The following is a 24,825-nucleotide window of genomic DNA, read 5'->3' as shown; positions in this document are numbered from 1 at the left end:
TTTTTTGATTCACAAAAGTGCTTCTCTCCATAATGATCCATGAGAGTCATGGCAAGAGCATATTTGAAACAAAAACAGTTTTTGAACAAATAGTTCACAGTTCGTTGTGTTGATATCACGAGTATATTGGTGATCTTTGATTATTGCACATGAGTTCCTTCAGATGCTGGCTATTTTCTGCCAAGTTACCTTAGCTTTAGCATCCCCTGTGCCTCTGTATCTTTGGTTTATTTAATTGTATAATTCCCTTTTCTAAGCAAAAATAGTGCATTACATTTAGTGAGAAAAGTGCTTTTTTTTTTGAGACAAAAATATAAGCCAAGTCCACAGCTTCATATTTACCGGTAAATTCAGGGCTGGATCATGCTGAGGGTAGATCAACCATTCATTTCCTCTGTCTGAGGATCCAGAGTCAGTGATTTGGGAGATTAAAACTTGCTAAATATCAATGGACTGTAACTTAATAAAGAGCAGGCAGTGGCTCTTGGGGAATTTGCTGGAAGTATTTTATTTATACCTGGTTCCTCATCAACTATGATAATTTCGACCCTAAACTTTGGTAATTTTGATGTGGCCTTGTATCTGCTAGTGGCTGAAAGCTGACTGAAAATCACTGACCTGAACTGGCCGTGGAGACTGAACCTCAGTATGGAGAGGTGGGAGCCTTCTGAGCTATATTTAGTCTCCCTTCCCTCTCTGCTTCTTTTGTCTGTCAGTATTCAGAGTAGCATGAGTGCTTACAGTTCCCTGTTCAGCTTCACCAGGCTTTTAAAAACAGGAGGGAAAAGAAGGCCTGAAATATTTTAAAAAATAAACCAATTTTGGATGACTCTGATTAGGCTCTTTCCTCTGGTCATATTTTTGACAATTTTCTTTACTGAGACCATCATGCCAATATCAGAGTGCTTCCCAAATGTCTCTAAATCCCTGCCATCTACTACTCTTCACTCTGTCACTGTCATAATGCAATTTTTTCCTCCTCTGTTCCCATATTTCTTCCCACCTTCTGAGTTCATTGTGACTGTCTATGCCTTCACATCATACAGAACCACAGCATTGGGTGATAACAGCATTATCTCTTTCTTGTAAATGTTTTCTGGTCTTTGAGTCTCAAAATGCCTTGTAAAGACATTAGGTTGGGTGAAACTGAGAGAGGTGAGGTCAAGGCCAGAAAACTATGGAATTCTTTCCTCTTGGGTCTAAGGTTGTTCTGCCAGGTGAGAGTTTTACTCCTAGAGCTTGTTTAGCCATGCCTTTGCTGCTCAGTAGGGTAAAAAACTTTTCTTGTAGGCTTCTGCTCCAATTCTGGTCTCGAACCAGCTTCCCTGTGCTATTTGGCAGTTCCTCAGGCTCCAGAGATGCCCTCTGGGAGCTGCTGTGATGTGACAAACACAGCACCTAAACTGCCCAGCAAGTGGTTTCATTTTCTTTTGAGGGGTCTTAAGAAAACTGGCCTGTGAATCTCTCCCAACATGAGATGATCACAGCCACTTCTTCTGATTTAGGTGTTTACAAAGCCTCTGTTGGGATTATTTGACTCGAAATGAATTGTTGTCTTCTGCAAGAAAAGTGCCCTAATAACACCAGCTTGTCTCCATGGAGCACTTAAAATAGCTGCTGGGTGCTGAAAGTGAGCCAGTGTGTGCTTGAAAATACTCTTAATGTTTTCTAGCTGCCATGGCAGGCCTCATGAGTCTCTCCACAGCTGTTCTCTGACCAGTTTGTGCACTGGTGAAGATGCACTGCGCTATTTTAACCCACAACCCCCCTCTTGTTGCTCATGCTCTTCCAGAGCATTAATCCTTCATTAATTTTCCTGACACATCCTCAGCACTGGTATCTGCATAAATATACCTGGTGGATGTGGGAGTTGGTGGTGTTGCAAGGCAGTGATGGATCAGCAGTATCTGAGGGTATTCTTTAGTTTTACCCCAGAAACCACGGGTGAGCTGCTAAACTGAAGAGGAAGCAGCCCCCATGGGCTCACATTCTTCAAGTCCACTGCAGATTTGAAGAGACTGCCTTTGAGTCGTGCATCTCTTCCACTTGAGTAAAATACTACATGGCTCTTGTCTTGCATGTGAAGCATTGTCATTCCAGAGCTTATGCCTTGTTCACCAGAGTCTGGGAAATTCTGTTTTTATTCGTGCAGTGCTGGATGATAGGCTCCTGAGGGTATTTCTGCCTAGTACTCTACAGTGTACAAACACAAGCCCTACTCCCTGTGTTAAATAAATGAGGAAGCTGCTCTCACCTGCAGCTTCTCCTCAGACACAGAGTTTCAGCCTCCTGTGCTGTACCACTGCAGTATTTTCTGTGTTGTTAACAGCTGTGTTTTTATTGCCAGATATGTCTATCAAGTTTTTATATTTAAATGTAACTTTAAATGCTTGAATTTCTTCCCTTGCACTATAAAAAAATGACAGCTGTGAAGGCAGTTAGTTTTATCTCACACAGAAAACATGATCCAATTCTCACTCATAATGTCTGTCAAACCACAAGAGAGTTTTGTTTGTATAGCTTAGCCCAGGACTATGTCCTAAAATGCGTGTGACACTTGCAAAAAATCTTAGCTATAAAAATCCTGTTCTCACTTTTTACAAAAACTTAGTCAATGGTTCCACAAATGTGTCAAAACTGAACTGACACTGAACTAATGAAGTGGCTGCTGCCATCTCAGCTGGACTCATCTCAGTGTGCAGATTCAGCTGCCAAACAGCCTCACAGTGAAAAGGAGGGTTTGACATCCTGGCTGTGATCTTCAGCCTGAGAGGAGCTGAGTAGGTGGTGCTGAGGGAGAAGGTGTGCCAGCTTATCCCAGCCCTTGCCCAGGAGCCACTGCAGGTCAGCAGGCACTCAGCCTCAGCTTACCCAGGGAAAGGGCACCATTGGTGCTATGTTTGCAGCACTCCAAACAGAGAGGAAACCTGCTGGCTGCATCCCATTACTGCCTGAGAGGGGAAAGAGGGATAACTCGCAGGTGCCAGAACCATTTAGGAAGTGTCTTCGTTTGAAAAGACAGGTGTCTGCTAAGGAAGGTGGGAGCCTCCCCTGAAATGTAAAATGTAAACCCCCTCCCTCCCAATGACCGTAAATTTGAAATTAAGGGGCTCTCTGGCAAAGATATGGGAATAGGATAACAGTTCTTCATAAGGAAAAATAAAATTGCAGTAACACAAAACAACACTGCCAGAGTCAGAGCAGGAGCTGCCCCCTGTGTGTCAGGGTGGTGGCACAGTCCCATCCCATGGTGGCTCAGCCCTCCTGCAGTGCCAGCTGTGGTTCTGCTGGAGCAGGGATCCTGCACAAGGGGGGAGTTTTCCTCTGAAGCTCCAGGGGTGCTGGAGATGGGCCTGGGCTCCCTCTGGGAATGCAGGGGAGCAGAAAGCTGCTCCTCTGGGAATGCAGTGGAGAAGAAAGCTGCTTCTCTGGGAATGCAGGGCAGCAGAAAGCTGCTCCTCTGGGAATGCAGGGGAGGAGAAAGCTGCTTCTCTGGGAATGCAGGGCAGCAGAAAGCTGCTCCTCTGGGAATGCAGTGGGCAGAGGCTGCTGTGCTGTTCCAAATCTCAGATTGTATCCAGGTAGGAATGCTTGGCTCCTCCCCTGGGCAGAGCATCTCCCCATGGGATGATAGAATTTGATCAGCCATGCAGGGACACTCACTGGAAAGAACAGTGAAGACCTGAACTGAACAGCAGAGATCTCCTGGAGGGAGGATGGGTTGTGGGAGAGATAAAGAAAACTGCCCAAAGAACAGGAGATAACTGCCCCACCTCTGACAGATGGCAAATAGAACACACAGCCCAAAACCATATCTTACAACCTAGGAGAGAAGTATCCCATATTTCCCTCTGTGAAGATGAATAAGAGAGCTCTACAGCACGTTATGTTGTCTTTGAGCAGTGACAACCTCATCTTCCCTATTTGCCTTGGGGACAAAAGGGTCTGTGCATCCCTTGAATTCTTTGGATATATTAGAATGAGGTGGATTTAGCAGTGATAAGTGCAATAACAGAAAAAACAAACCCACAGCAAAAGATTTACGTGTTTTCACTGTTTTTTCAGGGATGCAGATAAATTGAATGATAAATTAAGATAACTGAGGTTCATGTGAGAAATAGATATTGCAGGTTAAATTATTTGATCAGCAATAGCCAAATAAAGGAAATCTAATTTTATGAGAAGAAGAATCATTAAAAAAGGACCATTTGTCCTTGTGTAGAAAGTAAATTTTGCAAAACTGCAAATTTCCCCTTCAACGGATGTTTGTAATTGATTTTCTACCTTTTAATTTTTGATTAAATTTGGTTTTTATTTTTCTGCAGAGCAAAATTTTCATGTTTGGTGGTTATAGTATTCCCCCCCACAGGAAAGTGAAAATGCTAAATGGTACTTTGGAGTAGCATCACTCCTTGAAAAGGTTGCTTTTCTAGCAGTTTTTTGTCTTTTTTTCCTTTAACAAACTCGTTTACTGTAGTTATAATGCAGCTCAGTCAGGTTGGAGGGAAGGGCATGGGAGGAGTCAAATTTTGTTCGCTGTGCCTCTTTTGGACCTAAAATTCTTTTGGAAATCCTGCTTGGATGTCCACACAGGACCTGTGTGATGGCACATTTTTGTGGCATGGATTAAGACCATCCCCTTTTCTTTTGCCTTGACCACAAAGCCCTTTCCTCAGAGGACATGCAGGAGCCAGTCCTGGTGTCCAGGGTGCCTGTGTGTGACACCCACCGGCTGCTTGTGGCACGTTCCCACATTCCTTAATCGGGATGAGCTGGGAAGAAAGCCATGTGTAACTTGCCTCAGGCTGGCTGTGCAACAAGTGGGGGAGGCATCACATCTGTAACCTCGGAGAGGGGTTGCTAGGATACATGGAGGTGTGAGGAATTGGTTTAAAAATCCCTGCGGTCCCCTTGCGTGCGGGGCTGTGCTGCTGCAGGAGTGCTCTGTAGGAGAAGCTGCAGCATCTCTGTGGCTGCCCAGGCTGCTCCTCTCCTGAATCCTGGCAGCTGCCCTGCCCCCTCCTGTATCCCAGCACAGCTGTGTGGCTGGCCAGTGGGGAGGAGTAGAGGGAGGAACATCTCCCTTCCCAAGGGAAGTGTGGCTGTGCAGGATTCTCTGTGGGCTACTCATGCCCCAGGTTTTAGCTTTTATATTTCTCAGATTCTGTGCTGCTTTAGTGTGTAGTTCTGGGCTTCATATTTAGGGCATGGTGAGCTCCCTTCATAGGGTATGGAGACAAAACAATTCCTTCTCTAGCTGGGGACCAAGGACAAATGGTCCAAATCTCAGGCCCAAAAGCATAAACAATGGTGGGCTGAAGAGAGAAAAACAAGAAGGATGGGACTTTATAACCTAAAGCTATTGGACAATTAACTCCAATATGCAAATGGACCAGAACTTACAAAAGTGAGAGACCCCATGACCAGATGTCCATTTTGTGACCATTTTGGTTCATCTTGGGTGCAGCCCTGGCTGGGCCCTTGTGCTGCCCAAGGTGGATCCATTGAGGCCTTTTAATAAATCCCTGCTTTATTCTTTAGCTCCATCTAGTCTCTGTTCTGGGTCAGCCTTCACAAGGCATCAGTACCTCAGACCTGAGGGACATGCAGAGAACCAGCCCTGAGTGCCCCTTGCTCATCCTGCCCCTATGGAGAGAGGGAATGAGGCTTGTGGCTGCCCGAAGGCTCAGAAATGCAAGTGTGCCTGCTACAGCATGTCTGCCTTTTCTCCCCCTGTTAGACTCTTTCCCAAGGAAAAAAACAAACATCCTTTTCCAGCTGCTGCTCTCCTCAGCCATCACAGGTGTGATGTGACAGCTGGGAGAGCCCAGGACCCATCCCTGGTGGCAGTGGGAGCACGGGCTCAGGCTGCTCCCTGCCACTTGGCATCAATGCCTGGGAATGCTTCCAGCCTCTCCTCGGCTGCAGATGTGGCTCTGAGGAATCCCAGATAAGGGACCTGCAGGCTGAGGAGCAACTGCCTCCAGCTGGCAGAAAATTGCTCTCAGGTCTTAGCAAGGCAAAAAATTGTGTTTTATATGGCCAGAAATAAATACTGATTTTGAGCCTTGTGAGATTTGTATTCGTGAGTTGATTTTGCCCAGTAACAAAGGTGGGACATTGGTTTTTAAATTTCAGCAAGGCTAGAATTTTGTGCAGTGTCCCTGAAGGGTTTGGATATGCATTTTTCATGCTAAGTAGTATAACTAATGTCTGTAGTTCTTTTCAACTCATTGATCAACAAATTATGCTCAGTTTTCTCTATTTCAGAGCACTTCACTGTTTTCAAATCTGTTTGTATTGTCAGAAATTTGCAGCCTTGTTTGGAATGATACGGCAAGGATTTAAGCAAAAAGCTCATCCGAAGAATGATCTACTGGTACATGTTTTTAACTGGAAATTCAAAGGATTCCCCATGTGTGCTGGTATTCCCCTTCCCCGCAATGCTTTCACATGAACTAAGAGTCACAATCTACTGCAAATGGTCTAAACCAGTTTATTGAAAGTAATGCACAGAATAATTGACATGAGCCAGTGCTGTCATGCAGCAGGATAACCTCATGTCACACAGCCTCTTCTGCAATAAAACAGGGTTTAAAATCAAGGGGAAGTGAAATGAGGCCTAATCCTTATCTGGTGTAAATTGGCTTACTTGCTTTGACTTTGTAATGAACTGAAATTTAAATTGCCGTTTACTTCCTTCAGTGGATAATTTAATTCATACTTTAATTTATAAGTTAACTAGTGCCTAACATCCACTTAAGACCTTTTAAGGATGTTGTGTAGAGGGTGCTCTGCCAGGATTACTACCAGCTAATGACAGCTGACTCAGGGCATGTCTGCCCTGGGAGCTCTGGCCAGGGATCCTTGAGCCAGCATCCAGCTTGGCTGGCTTTGGGAATGGTGTTGACCACACCTGTCCTTGCTCTGAATAGCCCAGCAGATCATTCCTGCTTAACTATGCTCTCTGCAAACAGAAACGCCTTTCCCTGGTTTTTCAGGGCCTTAATTATGTGGCTGCTGGCTAAAGAAGGGTCTCTGCAGGTAAAGACTTGGGTCTAGGGTAGATGGAGGAAATCCTTCCTAGCCCTGCAGTAATCTCCACATCTGCTGCTTTATTTTGTGAATCACACCACTTCTACAACAGAGCAAATAATGCTTGCCTGCTTTAATTAGACCAATTTTGAGGGTGTCATTGAAAATGCTATTTAGAGAGGATTTGGTTACGTGTGGGATTCAACTTTAACACTGTCAAATGTTAGTTTAAATGTAATTTAAAAATGCATCCAGGTATGTTGCCATTGTTACCTGATAATGCCATGTAAAATAATAACACCACTCCTTCTATTTTTTCATGGCAATTTCTCTCTTTCGCCTCTCTGCAGTAGTTCTATCTGTGCATTTTTCAATTATGAAGCAAGAAATTCTCCCAGTTCTGGAGGTGTGAAACACCCTTTAGCTTTCTGGAAATGTGGGCAATCAAGATAAATCCAGTAATACTGAAGCCTTGTGGTAATGGAGTGGCTGTGCCTGGCTTCTGTGACTCGAGAGCTTCAGCAGCATGAGGATTTCTGTGTCTGCATGCTTCACAGGGAGTTAAACATCTGAACAGAGTAATCCCTCCATTTCAATCACACGGGTCAGGAATGGGAGACATTTCAAAATATCCAACTTTGGCAGACAGATCTGTGCTGAGCTGCACTATAACTTCAGTAAAGTGCAGTAAGCCTTACAGTTGGGAAGGATCTTACAGTTTATAGTGACAGCACTGCTGAACAAATAGATATGCCAGCCTCCCACCAGCTTGGGAAAGAGAGGAACAGCTGGGTTGTTCTCCCCAGCCTAGGCTAAGTCTTGACTAGGTGTTCTAGACATTTTAATCCTTGCTGCTCCAGTAGTATATTTTCTTCAAATGAATGAAAGAAGCATCACTTTCAGTGTTTGTTGTTTGGTTTGGGGTTTTTTGTTTCCCCCCCTTTCTCTCTACAGTCTTCTGAATTCATTGATTTTCTCATTTCCTTCTGACAGGCTACAGCTGACAAGGAATTTTGTGCTTTTGTAAAGTAATTAAAGTCTTGTGTTACATGGGGAATGTAATCTATCTGCACTCTCTGGCCAAAGGCAAGTTGCTGAGCACGATAGTCCAGTTGTCACCATCCACAGTGGGGCCATGAGCTGTGAGCCACTGCTGGGCCAGAGGAGGCAGCCTCCAGGCCTGTGGAGCTGCTGACTTTCAGGGCTGAAAATGGCATGGAACTGTAGGGATCAGGTGTCAATTCAGTGCCTTAACCTAAAGCTCAGCAGAGGCATTTCAGTGACCTAGCACACAGGTCTGGAAAGCAGCATATGCTCACAGACCTGCATTTTAACCCAAGTCCAAGAATGAGCTCCTTCCTCTAGCTTTGCTTGCCAGCCTATAGAAGTAATAAGTTTGGGTTTAGATCACCATTCATTGCAAAAAAAACCCCAAAAAACAAAAACAAGTCCTGAGTTCAAAGAAGGTTGGATCAGACCCCTAGGTTTACATATTGGTACTAGCTGGTTTCCCTAAGATATTTTCATGCCTGTTCATTTTCCTGTCATTTGCTGCAGAGAGAAATTCCCTAGAAACCCTGTATGGAGGGACTGGAGAGGCAATGAACCAAAAACTTTCCTTTGCTGCATTCAGCTCCAGGAAAGCCCCTGCAGACTGGGGAGATAGGGCAGCCCCCAAACACTCAGCACAGGGTGAGTGCCACGTAGGCTGGCAGAGGCAGGGCTCCAGCACAGCCTGCTTGTTCCTTGGCCTGAAGATGTGCAGCAGTGCAGGGCTAGCACTGAGCAGCAGGTCATGAGAGCTTGTCTGAAACAGAGTTTGATCACACAAGGTTGGTCAGCTGGGATGTGACAGGGAAGCAACAGACTCAGCCCCTCTGCAGTGCTGCACTGGCAGTGTCCAGGGTGAGAAAAACTCTTGGTAGCATCTGAATTTGCACGCAGGTAACAGCAGTGCCTGGTGGGGAGCATGGGGTTTGCTGCCAGAGCTTCTTTCTGTGATTGGGGCAAGTAAAGGGAACTGCAGTAACAGTTGTCAATTGACTGACAATTGTAATCGACCCTTCCTGACCTGACTTGTGTGGCTCCCTGCCCCGGGGTACATCCAAGGGCAGCAGTTCCAGGCAGCTGGGTGTGAGTGCGCTCTGGAAACAGGGGAAATACAGCAGGCATCTGCCCTGCACCTCTGCAAAGACACTGGGGCAATCCAGAGATGGGCAGGAAAAGGTAACCTCGAGGGCAAACAGAAAGGGGAAAACAGAAATGCAGCCCTGCAGAAGGGAAATCAGAGGGAACAGAGGTGGGGGAGCCAAGCAGGTGCCCCAGGAGGAACAGCAGAACAGCAGTGCTCAGCTGGACTGTACCTGCACAGAGGATGAAAGAGCATTCAGGCTGTTGGATACAGAACTGCTGGAGTTCTCTGGGACTCCAGACTCCCTGGTCAGTCCCACCTGGCTTCAGCCACGGAAAATGAGCTGGGACTGGTGTGAAGTGCCAGCGTGAGGGAGTCAGAGCTGGAGGCAGGTAATGTGTGTGGACAGGGAGCTGTCCGGGGGCTGCAGGAGCCTTTTGTGCATCACGAGCAAGACGCCTGCGGGCTGGAGTGGGGGAACAAAGGTATCAGATGAGGAGAACACGCTGGAGGCCTTTTTCTTTGATGTTTGGAAATCGCTCAAGGGGCTGTCTTCTCTGAAACCCCTTTGCCTTGCCTTTTTTTTCTTCTTTTCTATTTTATTTTTTTTTCTCCTTGGTGAAACTTTCATAGATGTACTCTCGTTTCTTTAAGGCTTAGAAGTGAAAGCACATCCGTCCATGCAGCCCTTGTACAAATGCTGTGCTCACGTTGGAATTCCTTGGGGAGCTGACTTCTGCTTCTGCCTGTCAGAAATAGCAGAGCCACGTGCTTTGGGTTTGAAACTCTTGATTTGGGGGGAGGCTGCACAGAAGGAAGGGCAGCATCAAAGACATCTCTGCCTGCCATGCTGTGGCGAGAGGAGATTGTGGTGTTGCTTTGGGGCTTTTTTTCTTTCTGCTGGTGTTTTTTAACTGGTCAGCTGGACATGCATTCAGATTGCTGGTACAGGCTGTGAAAACTTTGGGTGATGGTTCCATCAGAAGGGAGGTCAGTCACCTTCCAAAATGACTCTGGGGTATGAGTATCCAAGGGCAGGATTTACGTGGGGAGGTTCAAGATGGTCTTGCTTAAACTGCTGCTCTTCCCCTCCAGCCTCATGTGTATAGACTTAGTTAGGGTGAGTGGAAGATTCTTAGGGAGCTTTTTTAAAATTGAAAAATGTCTGACAGGGAATCATTCTGTGAGAAAGGAGCAGTTGGAAAAACAAGGGGGAAAGTGCTGAAAGTGCTAGGCACCACCTGTCTTTTAAAAATGAAAAGGTATGGCTTATTTAAGAGCTTTACATGCTTTCTCCTAACAATTAACTTGTATTTTCAATCAAACAAATTATGTTAATTGAACAGTAATAATTGAATCTGTTTTAGACTGAATTTTCTTTTGTTAAAGCATGCTGCTTTCTTCTTGTTAAGCCAACGCAGCATCAAGTAAGTGCACCTGAACTAGTGGTGAACTTTAGGTCATGACTGAGTTCATTCCCTGGCTTAAAGGCCCAGGCCAAATCCTGCTGAAATGACTCTTGATTAGCATTGTACAGGAAGCAGAGTGGATGTGTAGCCCAGGAGATGGCTTTCTCATCTCTGGTGGAGTTAACATTAAATAGTCATCTTCCCCTAATATTCTTTACAAACCTCAGCCAGTTAAAGATCCATTATCCTGAGCACAGTGCTGCAAACACTAATAAAAAAATGTAATGTGGAGGTGAGTCAACCATTAATAATAACAACAAAAAGTCATAGTGCAGAAAAGGGCAAAGCAAATACAGGGAGGATAAAGGCAAAGCACCCTGTCCCAAACATGGTCAGTGGGGAAGCTGGGCTGGACACAGCTGAATGTGTCCTAGGCTGTGGAAGGAGCCCACAAGGGCTGCTAAAAGATTTTCCTTCATGTTGAATCAATAGGTACAAGCTGTGATTTGGGAGAGCTGGGCATTGATTGGCATTGGCAGGACATCCAAAGCCCGGAGTATCAATAGCATGGCTATGTCCTGCCATTCTCACCATGACCAAGCAGGAATTAATTATGCTGTGTTCTGAAATGGTGATACCATGCTCCCTAATTTATTTAATTCCCCCCACCATAGCACTCTTGAGCTGGATGTCACAGCCCCCATCCCACAGGCTGGCATTTGCCCCCAGTGTGGTGCTCTCTGAAGTGCTGATCCAGGTGTGCTCTGCAGGGCTGCTCCAGGTGAAGGTGGCAGTCCTGAAACACTTCAGCAACAGCCAGGCTCAGAGGCTCTCCTGCTTTACAGAGTGCTGGTCTGTGAGTGAGGTTTGATGCCTTAAAAGCAGGCACAGAGCTCAAGCATGCACAGGGTGAGGTTGCAAGGGCAGCATCCTCCTCTTTGTGTGTCACAGAAGAGCTGAGAGGGATATTTTAATGGCTTTGAATGCATAACAGCTTAATCCCATGGGCTCTGCAGTTAGCCCTGTGACAGCTCCATAAACCTCTCTGCAGCCCCCACCTCATCCAGGAACAAGACTTGCGGATGTTCAGAGCTAGTGGTTTTGATTTAATATTCAGAAGCATTCAGCTGCCCAAATAAAGATAATAGTTTTGCTAGTTGAGAGATTTATTAATATGTTAACATGGCCTTAGTTTTAAGCCTTCTATTTCTCCCTTTCTAGAGAAATGCCTTCCCACAAACCAGCCTTGAAATTTGGAAAAGGAATCAAAGCTCTGCTGAGCAAATTTGATGACACTGATGGGTTGAATGAGCTATGACCTCTGCTGGCCTCATTCTGCTCCATTTCCCCTTCAGGCTGGTAGCAGTGGCTGGAAGTAAATATTAATCTGCTAATTTACCCTCTGGTATAAATAGAAAAAAACTGTTTTGTCAGTGGGCCTATCCAACCTTACTGCTTTGTTTCTGAGGATGAAGTGGCAGTGCTGCCTGTGTGTTTCTCTGCTCAGGGGATTTCTCTCAGAGATACAGGGAAGGCTTGCTTTGCTCTCTGCTTTCTTAGGTGGGTAATTAGAGTGGTAATCTAGGGTTCAAGGAAAGCCAACAAAGAAACCTTGCTTGGGTTTAAATAAAATTGCTCCTTAATGTGACTTGTTAAATTGAAACAAACCCCACATGAATGTTCTTTTAAATCCATTTACAAGTGCCTTGTATTGATTTAGCCTTCTTCAGTAACTCAGATGAGCTAAATTGATGTCTGTGCACTAAGTTAAGTACATTCTCTTGGGATTTCATACCTGGCAAACTGACTTGACTTCAAAACTGATTGCAGTTAAACCAGTGCAAGCAGTGTGTGGAGAATAGGCCTTTCTTATTTGCTGCTGGTTTGGGCAAGAGCAGTGTGACACCTTGGGGGAAAAGGTGGCTATGCCCTGTTAACTGTGATGCTGGGGTGCCCTACTCACTGTGCCCCCAAATTTGACTTTGAGGTGATAGTAGCAGCCTTCCTTCTGCAAGGCAGCTGTTTGAAAAAGACTGTTTAATCCTTTTTTGTTTTTTTTTTTTTCCAACATACTCTGTCCCCTGGTATCTGGAGAAGGAAGGAGAAACAAAAGGCTTGCAGACCGAGTTCTCCACTGCCCTGCCTAATGCCCCCCAGCCAAACAACAGTTAGGAGCCCTCAAGCAAAGGTTTCTTTCCATTTTCAGACTGCCTCTCAGCTTTGGCTAATCTTGGTGTCTCTTTGTGCCTCATACCAGAGTCCCTTCAGCCACTAAGCCGACAGGCTCTTTTTATCTCAGCCACCTAGAGCTAATCTGAAGTGCCCAAGCTGACACTTGTGGCCAAACCTCTGCTTCACTTGACAGTGTGGAAAGGAATTGAAGCCTAACCCACCATCCTGCTGAGCATGGCAGTGAGGCCCATGGTTTCCCTTTGTTCCTCACAAAGATTAGGATGTGGGGTATGGTTCAGGTGTGCCAGTTACCACAGATTCTGTGAGTTATTTGTTCAGAAATTGTCACTCAGCATTTGAGCTGTGATAACTGGTGCTGTATGGGCTCTTTGCACCCTAAGTGGATTACAGAAATGTGGTTTGCCTGATTTTTACATAGGATTACTGGACCTATTAGCAAGGTTTAGATGGTGAGACAGTATTAAACAGCAGCAGCAAAATCTCCTCAATAAACACTGAGCTTTCTTATACTTGTTATGAGAAGTGTTTCTGCATTGACACTTCAGAAGTAGGGGCTGTGTTCCTGTTTCAGGTCACGGTTTTGCAAGTAAATCTAAACTTCTGTAAATGGTAATGTATAGACCTGAGCTACTCCTTCCTAGAACATAAGGGTCAGCAGTTTACAGCAGACTCATCTGTAAGCAGCACTTTCCAGTTGTAGCTCAGAAACTCATAGGAGTAGACTGAAAAAAACTTGCCCCTGTGCCAAATAGCTCAATGTGACCGAGACAGAAGGCCACCAGTGGAACCAGGGAAGTGGGTAAAGCAAGGACAGGGAGACAGAGCAGCTTTTCCTGGAGCAGTTCTGCACATCCAGAGTTCCCAAGACAGCCAAGTTTCATTTCTGTTTGAAGGGAAAGCGGGTTTGAGGGGAAGGATTTGAAAGGTCAATGCGATAACTCGCTGCATGTCCGCATCTTTGAGCTACAGCATGGAAGAAAGAACAAAAGATGTTTGAAAATGTATCTGGTGTTTGATGAAAGGTGGCATGACGGCCCTATTGAAGGTGGGAGAAGGCATAAATAGTTTATGAGAGAATGATGGGCTCTGGAAGATCCTGAAAGTGAATAAAATTTGCTTTTATTTGATGTGATGAGGAGGCAGGAGATGCAGGGAGAAGAAAAAAGATTGTTTTGAGTGGTGAGCTAGGAAAGTAGTCACACAGTGGAATTCAGAAGGAAACAGAGAGGGGTGAAATTGCTTCTTAAAGGAGAGGTGCTGTCATCAAGACATGAGAAGAGCCTGGACAGGAGCTGAGGATTCAGTGATAGAAAAAGAAAGGCTGTGTTAGAGAGAACAGAGGTGGCATAAACCACCTCTGTCACATAGATTGAGACTCTGAAGAAGAGGTGGGAGGAGAAAGGGCTGCAGGTGGCATTGGCTGGGGCTGAAGGGGGTGCTGAGTTTGTCCTCTGTGACAAAGTGATGTGCCTGGCACTGAGAAAGGTATTGTCTGGCTCTAATCTGCAACTGCCATCTCCAGGTGTATCTCCAAGTACCTCCTGGGAGATTTTGTCAGGAGTGGTGGATGCTGAGCAGCTGGGGAGGATTGTCCAGCCTCTCCTGCCACCAGAGGCTGTTTCTTGTGTCAACACACTGTCATACTCGCAGATGTCACCAGGAAACAAACAGTGGCTTTGTAGCACAGGCCCATTCTGAAGGGGAGACGTGGATCCCAGAAGGGAGGGTTTCAATAAATGCACAAGGAAGCTGCAGTGGTTGAAGTTCACATTGTGTTTTACTTACTAGCACACTTGGTGTATTATCTAAAGGGATCTGTGAGTGAGGTGGTAAAACAGGGCTTTTTTAATTATACATCACCCAGCAAACTGATAAGGCAAACAAAGCAGCCAGCCAAATAGCACAGGCATGAGCCACTTCAAAATAATAATGTAGCAAGAACAAAAGGGGAGTAATTCACAGCTCCCTAAGAAATTTTTGCAGTTCAGAGGGGGTGAGATAGCAAGCAGCTATTGACTGTTTTCCTTTCATGTTTTCCACCTGTCTGCCGTGTGATTGGGAAGTATATTACCTGAATCCTTGTGGGAGTTTTCCCAGTATTGTTTTAAAAGCCTTGCTCTGCAAGAAACAATCCTAATGGAAACCAAGATGTGGGTATGAAGTGAATACAGGGAATGGAAGGAGACTGACAAGTAATTTAAACTGCAGTTTGAATTCTTTATAACTTTTGTGACATGCAGATGTACAGGAGCAGCTCCAGCATTTTCTAGCCCCTCTGGCACAGTGGGGTGAACTGGCACAGGGAAAGTGGCAACCTCAGCTCATGAAGAATTCAGTAATTCTGCATCCTGAGGGTGCAGGGTGGCTGTGAGCTCTGCCTTGTGCACACAGCCCAGGGATGGAAATCCCAGCTGCCCTTGGAGATGGAGTGAGGAACCTGGCATGGGCCACAAAGGCTTCCCCAGGCACTGAGCAAACATTTGGGCTGCAGGCCAGGAACGTTCCCCATGCTACCAGAGTCATGCTGGTCACAGGGTGAGAGCTGAGTGGCCTGAAGCCAGCCCAGAACATCCACTGGAGACACCACGATTGCAACTCAGGAGTAACCTTTAAGGGAAAACAGAATCCTGAAGAACCCTGAGCTGATCCAGAGCCTTGCAATGCACATTTGAGCTGCTGTCCAAACCAAGGAGTAGAAAATAAAGCTCTCCTCACAGTGAGCGAAGAACTAAAGGAATCAATCCACAGCTAGATTTCTTCTCCTTCCATTTTAGCATCTTTATTCCTAAAGGAGCATTTGCATGCTGGAGAGATTTAGTAGAGATACTCATTGCAAAGGATAAGATGGGAAAAAGAAAGTTTTCTGCTTTGTTGCTTCTCTGCATACGTCTGTCTATCCCTTCAGCTTGCCAGTTTTATTCTTGTAGCAATATTTTAAGGGTCACTTACTATAGCCAAAGATCTAAAATAATAACCCCTGCTTTCAAAAGGTGGTGATGGCCACATATTTAAAAATAGAGAAGCATGTTACTCACATTAGTTGGTGTTAGCTATCTAGGAACTTTTTAAACTGGTATGGACTAGGAACATATATTCAGTTTGGAAAGGGCAGGCCACAATCCTGGAGTCTCAGGTTCCTGTGCTATTCTGAAAAGAGATTGAGCAGCTTAAGTTGCATAGGCAGGTTTGTGAAAGTCAGTTTGAGGATTCTTCTGAAAACCTTAGATGCTCAGATTTTGTGATGGCCTGAGAATTTTAGCTTCCATTTAAAACCAAATAAATCCATTTCCAGACATCACAAAGGCAGAGCAGAAATGAAAAATATGGAATCCTAAATTCTGACAAGATGGACCGCACATACGAAAAATAACATTGATTATTTTTAACATCTCAACATTTTTTAGTCATGATGTCTCGTGGGCTGGCTGAGATTCTGGAATGCTGGGGGCTGCTTTATCCCACTTTTGTAAAAATAGCACATGCAAAAAAGCATGTCTAGCAAATGCAAAAAAGCTGAAGAACTTTCCACACCACCTTTTATTGTGTGCTTGCAGGGTGGGATAGTGTAACATACTTTTGCTTTACTTTTAGAAGGTCCTCATTGGGACTTACTGACAAGTGTACAAGTAATTTCTATTTCTGTGAATGCAGTGTAGAAGATGAAACTTTCTGCTGCTGGCCACTTTCCAGGCAGCACTATCTGTTTATTACAGGCCATGTGTGGGAATGGAGTCATAAACAACCTCTTACTTTGGCAAAACCAGAACACTAATCACTTTTGTATTAGCTCAAATAAATCCCAAAAAAGTAAATGCTGTGGATTAGAAAGATAATAATGTGCTAATCCTTTCTGTGGTCACTAACCATTTTAAGCTGTTCCATCTCTCATGCCTGAAGGATAAATCCTCTGGCTCTTGATGAAAGGCCAGATAGTGAAGTACGTCTGCACATCAAACACTGCACTTGTTATCAACAAACACATTTTTCTCACTCCTGCAGATAATTTTTGATCCACTTTTACCTTCAATCAGAGATCTCCCTTTTCCTCTCCCACCCCTGTCACCAGGACTCCTCACTGATGAAGAGGGGGGAGCTTTGCATGAAGACCTTCCTGAGCTCCTGACTGGTGAGGGGGGTTCAGAGTGATTGCTGGCAGAAACTCTCCCCTATGGGAACAAATAGGTGACATTTCTGTACTGTCAAAGGGATTGATAGGCTTGCAGCAGTCACACCCAGCTAGCCCATTTTATAGATTAGGTGAATCAAAAAATTATCACCAGAATTGTTATGGATGTACTCTGACACCTGTTGAAGTCAGGGAAGAGGTTTTGCAGTTTTTAAGGGGCCATTTGGCAATGGAGTTGCCCTGAGCTAGAGCCAGGAGAGGGAGCAAGGGAAGCAAAACAGCTGAAGGCTTGGAGGTGCTGCACACAGTTTTCAAAGTTTATTTCTGATTTAAAAAATCACAGCTCAAAAAGCTCCTGACTCTAGGAAATGCAGTAGCTGGTTGCAGCAGTTTCAGTTGCACGTGCCAAACCCAGACATGAAGGCAAAAACATCCTTCAGATCAGTTCCTGCTCCTAATCTCCAATAAATATTTTTAGTGGGTATATCAAACAAAGCCACAGCGAGTGCCAGCACAGCCTGTAAGCCAGTTACAGGATTGTTCACATCATACAGCCATCAACACGCTTCTGATTTTTCATGTTTGGCACTGGAAGTGCTGTTTTTCTGTTGTAAAGTGAATACTGTTCCTTACACAGAAATGCAGGAACCTCATTGTATGTGGAACAAGCAGTTGATTAAAGATTGGAATAGTAATGAATGTATTAAAGTGGAATGTACTTGGGTAATTGATTAATTGGTGCAGTCTAAGCTACTTGCAGAGCATTACATTCACTCTCTGTTAAATCAATTTTTGTCTTTTGTCCAAGCCTTGTGACTGAGAGCTGCAAAGCATGAACAGCTATTGAAATCTTCCAGGCTGCTTCTGTGGGAGCTGGGAAGTGCCCAGGATCCCATTTGCAGCCTGTTGCTTGCCTTGGATCTCACTCTTACATTTCATTAGTATCTCAGGACTGCAGGCAGGTGGAAGATGTAATTAGTAATGCTCTTACCTTCCCACAGCCCACTTGTGCATTTCTCCCACCTTGTTGCTGCATTCTTAAAATGAAAAACCCATGGTCTCATGCAGAAAAGAAATGGCACTGTGACATTTTAATTAATGTGTTCATCCAAGGGAATAGAGGATTGTGGTGAGGAACTTCAGCCTGGGATAGGAGCTACACATTCCTTAGCAACACATGAATACCAGAAAGGACTCCATGATTACATACAAAAATCACAGAGCACCTGAAAGCCACAGATGGATGACTCTGGCTAACACCAGTGTCGCTGTCTCGGCTGTTTTATGGCCTGGAAAGGCTCGGGATGGCTTTGGGCAGCCCGCGCTCCAAAGGACGAGAAGAGGCTTCCGGTGTTTTCTCGGTCTTCAGTGTTTATTAGTTTTTTATCTAAAAGATTTTCTCTTGGTCTGACAGAGGTCTGCACAGCAAGCCAGCCATGAGCACACTGCGAGCCCCTGGGGCAGTCACCTATCTTTATACTCAAAACTACATATACAATATTTATCTATTTTCCCCAATACCTTTTACCCTTATTGACCAGTGCACTTTTAGTAATAACCAATCCCAAAGTGCCAACATCACCACAGAAGATGGAGGCCAAGAAGAAGAAGGACAGGACACGCCCCAATTCCTCCATCTTACTTCTCCAGACCCCCCTGTACAGAAACCTTAAACCCTGTGTCTCACACTCTAATTAACTTATCCCTTCACCATTTATCCCAGTGAAATCCTCCCATCCTCATACAGGTGTCGTCTCCCGTGCAGGATCAAAGTCCAGCCACCAGACACTTCTGGCAACATTCCAGGACTCCCGAGCCCCCCAAGGGTGGTCTCGGTCACTCTGCAACTCCATCCTGAGGTGCTGAGATCCCACACACCAGAACAACAAGCTCTGCAAAGCAGGACTGTGTTCAGAACCAGTTATTGAGGACCAGGGAGAACAAGATGGGATAGGATAGACTTCCAAGAGTCTGCTTTAAGAAAAGCTTCAGTCTCCTACTTTTAATAGCTGTTTGGCTATTGGTAAATAATGATATTGTAGCATACAATTCAGTGAACTGATGGAGCACTTAAAATGTACAGCAGACTTTGTGCCTTTTGTGAGTTTTCTTCTGGGCTTTTCAAGGTCTGTGCTGCCTTCTGCTACTCCGTGGCTGTGGCACTTCTGCTGTCATGTAATGATGACACAAACAGATCCAGGCTCAGTGCAGGCACTGTGTGTGCTCATTCTGGGGCAGCCAGCAGCCCCTCAATGATTCTGTTCTCCCAGATGTTCTGGAGAGCTGGGAAAGCCCCTCTCCCAGGAACTCTTCTCCCCAATGTGCTTCTGAGCACTGTAGGGAACTGCAGCTCTGTGTGCCATCCTCCTCCCTAGTCACTCTGTCCCAGATGGACGTTTCAGGCATCAAATCTGTTCATCCTTCTCACAGCTTGTTGAAAACAATGAGTGAGACTTTTAAAAACATGTAACAAACAGAAGCTGGAAGAAGGTAAACCCAAATATTAATTCACAGGACACAGACCCATCCCCAGAGTAACTAGCTCATCCTTGCTTTGTTATTTGCTTAGGAGTATTTCAACAGGCTTTGAGCCTGGAGTTTAGAGAAATGCTAAAAGTGAAGCACTGACATAAACCAGTAATTAGTAAATTACTGAAATACAGATCTCCCAGTTAGAGAAGCACATGTATAAACATTTGCAGAATTAGGGCCTAGAGTATTTTGTTTGCTTCTAAACCTTCCAAATATGCAGTTGTTTGAATGTCTTTCATTTTGATGCTTAAATGTGCCCTTTTAAAGAGCCTTCCTTCCACTTGCTACTTTAAAGAAGGTTTATATGTCTAGCTTTTTACTTCTCATACAACCTAGAGCTCTACCAAAAGCCAGTAACAGTAAATATCAGCTATTGTTGGCATCTGAAAATTAGGGCTTAATTCCCTAGCATGAATATTCAGAGTTGGGAGTCCCTAACACTGCAATATAATAAACAACAAGACTGCAGACTGCCTCATTCACTTGCCTAGTAACTCTTTATTATCAGCAAACATGGTTGTGACAACTACTCTGAGGCAACACAGCTCTATATCAAATATCCACAGAATTTGCATGAGTTTCCCCGTGAATTGCTGGAGTGCACCGTGCTGTGTGATGGCCAGGGAATGCAGCAGGGAGGTCTGAGCTTTGCCAGTCACTTGCAATGTAGGATTCAGCTAATGGGAGTGTATTAGCCCTGAGGAACAGCATTTAATGAGCTGCCACCCTCAGGCCAGGCCTGCTTTCCAAATGGTGAACGTGGCCTGCCAGCTCATAAGTGATGTGTGAGAGAGAAGGAGGGCACAACAAGAAGTTTCTGGTGTTCTTCAAGCAAACCCACAAAAATCCCAAATGGCAGAGTGGGTGAGCCCTTGATAATCTCTTAGAAATGGAAATAAAAGATGTGTTCCTCTGACTGGCTCTCTGTGAATTACATAATAGTCTTAACCAAAATGTATGTGAAGGGGAGGTGGTTTTATACTCCTGTTTTCTTCATCAGCCTTTGAAAACTTTATGAATGTGCTGTTCATTAATAGCACCATTAAAAAATGGGTGTTTCCATGGGCAGATACTCTGCTGTCACAGTGGGGTAATTGTAAATTAATGTATCGAATATTCACGTTATTTTGAATGTAGCTGGAAAAGAAAAATCCTTGATGGTGTGCTCTTCCTCATCATTGTGATGTAAATATGCTTAATAGCATAACTGCAAAACATGATTCTCAACAGTGCTTGGTGTAACATCGAGTGTAAACTGTTCCTTAATTAGTGCTGCTGTTACTTTGATTTATTCCTATAGGATGGGTGCTAGTCTTGACAGCATATCTGCTTCTCCACTCTCTTAATTGATCATTGTGTTGGTTTATTATTTAAATCAGAACTCTGACCTGCACTGAAAAATGAAAAGAAGCCCATTTTGCAGAGACAGACAGCCAAATCTCTTATCTCTGCTTTCTTTAGGTGACTCTCTGTAAGAGTCTCTCTGATACTGCGACACTGATTGGCGAGAACAATTTACCACTAAGGCATAATAAGGGAAAATGTAATAAAATGTCACCAGGCACTGCTCATTTACAGTTGTTTGGCTAAAAAATAGGTTTCATAAAGCTTAGGTGAACTTGGAAATCACCTGAGCACATGGCTTCCTGGATTTATGCCTCAATAAGCCTCGATATATGCTCATAGCCACTTCAGAGTGCTGTGTCTATTCATCTCACCTGCAGTCAAAAATTGTGCAGAGGGTTATACAGATCAGACATGGCAGGGAGCATCTTCCAGGTGGCAGACACTGGCCTGAGGCCCAGGAAATGTGGCTGCAGGTAGAGGCACCCCATTCCTGAAAGACCTTTGGCAAGTTGCCCCTCTTTATTGTGTCTCCACCCTTGTTTGGCCAGTGGAATAAGTTTAGCCACTAAAAGCAAGTTTCCTGGGAGGTACCTAAGAAAAGAGGGTACCAGTCTCTTGTGGGCCCTGCCCACCCTCCTGCAGGGCAAGGATTTAATGACAGGGGCATGTTTCCTTTATGGCACTCATCCTGCCATGCCTGTTCCTGTAAGCATGTTAATTAATCAATTACCAAAGAAGCATGAAAATAATAAATACTGTACTCTCAAAGGGATTACAAATTCACAAATGGCCCCAAACTAGTTCAGTCCAGTGCTGCCCTGTGGCCCTCCCTGCCTAGTGTATTTTGATGCTGGTATCTCAGAGTATGGACTTATCTTCAAAAGAGGGACAAAAGTGGCATCCCTGCTCAAACAGGGATTGCTCAGATTACTGCCTTGGAGTCATTTCCTGCATGTCACCACCACCCAGCAGTTCACTCTGTCCCAGAATAGCACTGAAGCTGCTCAGAAGAAATTTAAGTCTCTTGCTTGTGTTGCAGTTCCAGACACCTGTAGCTCTGTGCTTACCATTTCCCTTTCCCCCTCTCCTCTGGAAGGGCAGCTCCTCACTCCTCATCTCCTGGAGTGGAATGTTGTCCTGGCTGTGGGAGGAGGAAGGCAGTGCAGTCCCTGGCAGTATTTCTAGGATGAGGAATTGAGTTACAACCCCAGTATTTCATTATCATTACTGATTACAGAATTCATGTTCAAGAAGAATTCATGTTTTTCAACTTTCACTTGGGATAAAGCAGACTGCTTGCATGCTTCCAGCCTGGCATCATCTGAATCTAGAGAGGAAAGGGGGTATTCTGGGGTCAGAGATGTGATTTTCTTCTGATACTAAAGACAGACTGTTTCTGTTTAAGTGTAGTAAATCTGTACCTGGTTGCCCACAGCGCTTCTGTGTTCAAAGGACTTCCTTGCTTTCAAGATTCTTTGCACCTATTACTTTAAACTTCCCCCTGCTTTTATAGGGTTCTTTATGTTCCTACAGTCTTTGGGACTCTGTCCTGACTTACAGATGAGCTCCTTACCTTACAGGTTGCTGTGCTTACATTGCTTTCCATTGGAGAAACCAGTTTGAGCTGTGTCAGGTTGTGAGTCAGGATCCTGCTCCCTTGCCAGCAGGAATTGCCTGAATCCAGTTGGCAACTCCTTCTATGAGACCTGGGCTGGGCTTGTTGCCCCAGTGCTGCCCTGCCTTCTGCTCCTTTGTTTGTGGCAAGGCAGTTTGTCCTGAATCAGATTAATCTCTGAGATAAAGCAAAAATAAAATATTGGCTTTTTACACTGGTTTTGGATGAGACCTTCTATCATTAGTCTGTGATATATTTTAATTTTTAAATTGTTTTACATTTCCCATGACAAAAAAAAAAGATTTAAAGTGAAGATGAGAGATTTCCTTATGCAAATCACACCCTTCAGTGCTTGACTCCAAGAAAATTGCACATTATTACAGCATGAATCAGGTTAGATGAGCATTTGCCCAAAGAAAAGATATGTGTCTGTGTACCTGCACGCACAACCTAAAGGCACGGGGTTTGCTTTAAAACTCTTTTCCTTATTGATCATACTTGAATTTTAAAAAGTGTATCCATCTTAAAAGCATATGTATGCTTTATATGTAGTACAACCCCTGAAATTTTACTGAAAGCCACAGGTATATTGTATCCAAGATAAAGACCTGCTCAGAAAGGGTGTCTACCTGAAGTTTCCCACTTTTGTGGGCAGAAGTGCCCCACAGCTACCTGGCGTCCTCACCACTTTTTCCTGCTGCTGTATTTCTCATCAAATCTCCCATGAGGAAGCTGCCCCCCTGGTTTCCCAGATGCTGTTCAGGGCCAGGTGGGAGCTGTAGGGTGGGATGTGCCTGGGAATGCATGAGGCTCCCCACATGCCACGAAGCTGTGCCTCCCCTGGTGTTATAGGCAGGACTAAGGCTGTAAACCCCACAGTTCAAAAAGGCCTTTGTAAAATGTGATCATAGGAAGGGAAGCATTTCTTTGAGACTATTCCTGGAAAGGTATTTTTAAATACTCCCTAAGCATTATATTTAATATGAAGCACCAGGAGGCAGAGAAGATGCAGTGTTGTAGTCACAGGCTAGGGTTGCTCTCACTACAGGCTGAAGGGAGTTGGGTTTAGCTGCTTGGCATCATGAGAGTGACAGGAATTCCGAGGGCGTGGGGCTGGGAGTTGTTTCCTTTTGGTTCCCACCTTGTGTGTGTAACTGTACACACAGAGCAGCTCTGCTGGAAAGTGATCCCAGCGCCTGACACTGAGCTCGGAAGTGAAATTTCTCAGAACAGCGGCCAGCATGACTTGGATAAACTTTTCAGTCATTGAAAGTAGATTTGTGTGAGGCTCGTACCAGCATTTAAATTTCAGTAGGAGAGTTTCTTTCACAGATGAAAACTTTCCCTGCTTTCTGAAGCATGCAGTGAGAGGCGCTGCATCCATACCTGTGTAAGAACATCCCCAGAGATGCTGCTGTGGTCTGACTGCACCACCTTAAATCCACACCTCAGCGGTGCTATCACAACGTGTGTGCACAAGCCCTTGGTCAGGGTGCTGCCCTTGCTGAATTCGCTGTAGAGCAGCTCCCCTGAGCGTTAGTTTTTAAAGCAGGTAACGCCTTCTGCTTGTAAACAGGGATTGCAAACAAATGCCTGGCGTTAGAGCCGCAGCTTAAACGAGCTGCAAAGTTCAATACAAGGTAAATGGATGTCCCTGTAGGCTTTAAACACAAGGACGTTTTCCTGCTACTCTCACAGGTTCATAAGTGAGTGGGGGACCACTGCAATCGGTGTTACTACAGCATTGTAATAAATGAAATTAAGGATTTAATTCCCAGACTCCAATGCTGGGATAGTTACTTGGGTGCAGACTCAGGGCTGGGTGGAGGTGACACTTCTGAAGCCATGCCATGTGGAGATATTCCTGATCCTTTCATTCCTTTTTAGGATTTGCTAAATAATTGCCTTTTTTGATCTAGGAATAGCAGTTCCAGTTTGCTGCTGGTCAGGGAACAGTTAAGCCTTCCTCCAGGGCTATTTTTAAATGTGGCAACAACTGTCTTCAGTGTTTGTAATCTGTCCAGAAATAGACACCACTTAACAGGAACTCGAAGCAAAGAGAAGAGCCTTTTTCAGGAATTCCCACTCTTCACAGGCCTTTTGTTTGGAGATCACTTTGAGCCCAAGGACACTTGTGGCTGCCTCAGCTCGGTGATCTCGGGGCAGGTGAGATCAGCACCTGCCTGAGCACAGGCAGCTCCACCACAGTGGTCCAGGAGGGGACAGCACAAACCCACACTCCCAAAACCCAAGGGCTGTGCAGGCCAGGACAGGGAGTTCCCCCAAGGCCAGCTGGAGGCAATCCAGCATGGTCCTGCCGTGTGGGCATCCCTGCCACCATGCAGTGTGCATCTCATAGTTTGTGTCCCCATCTTATCACTCATGCTGAGCCTAATCACTTATCAGGCAATTCTAGTGTGAACAGCAGCTGTGTACT

General features: G+C 44.9%; 1 protein-coding gene across 2 annotated transcripts in view; it reads left to right on the top strand.

The window, feature by feature from the left end:
- The window catches only part of ERBB4 (erb-b2 receptor tyrosine kinase 4), a 589,568-nt gene that overhangs the window by 312,375 nt on the left and 252,368 nt on the right, over positions 1 to 24,825 (top strand). The window lies entirely within an intron of this gene.

Source organism: Melospiza melodia, chromosome 8, assembly GCF_035770615.1.
Source record: "Melospiza melodia melodia isolate bMelMel2 chromosome 8, bMelMel2.pri, whole genome shotgun sequence".
Lineage (NCBI taxonomy): Eukaryota > Metazoa > Chordata > Aves > Passeriformes > Passerellidae > Melospiza > Melospiza melodia.
Note: the sequence above shows the minus strand (reverse complement) of the source record. Positions and strands in the feature narration are given on the sequence as shown.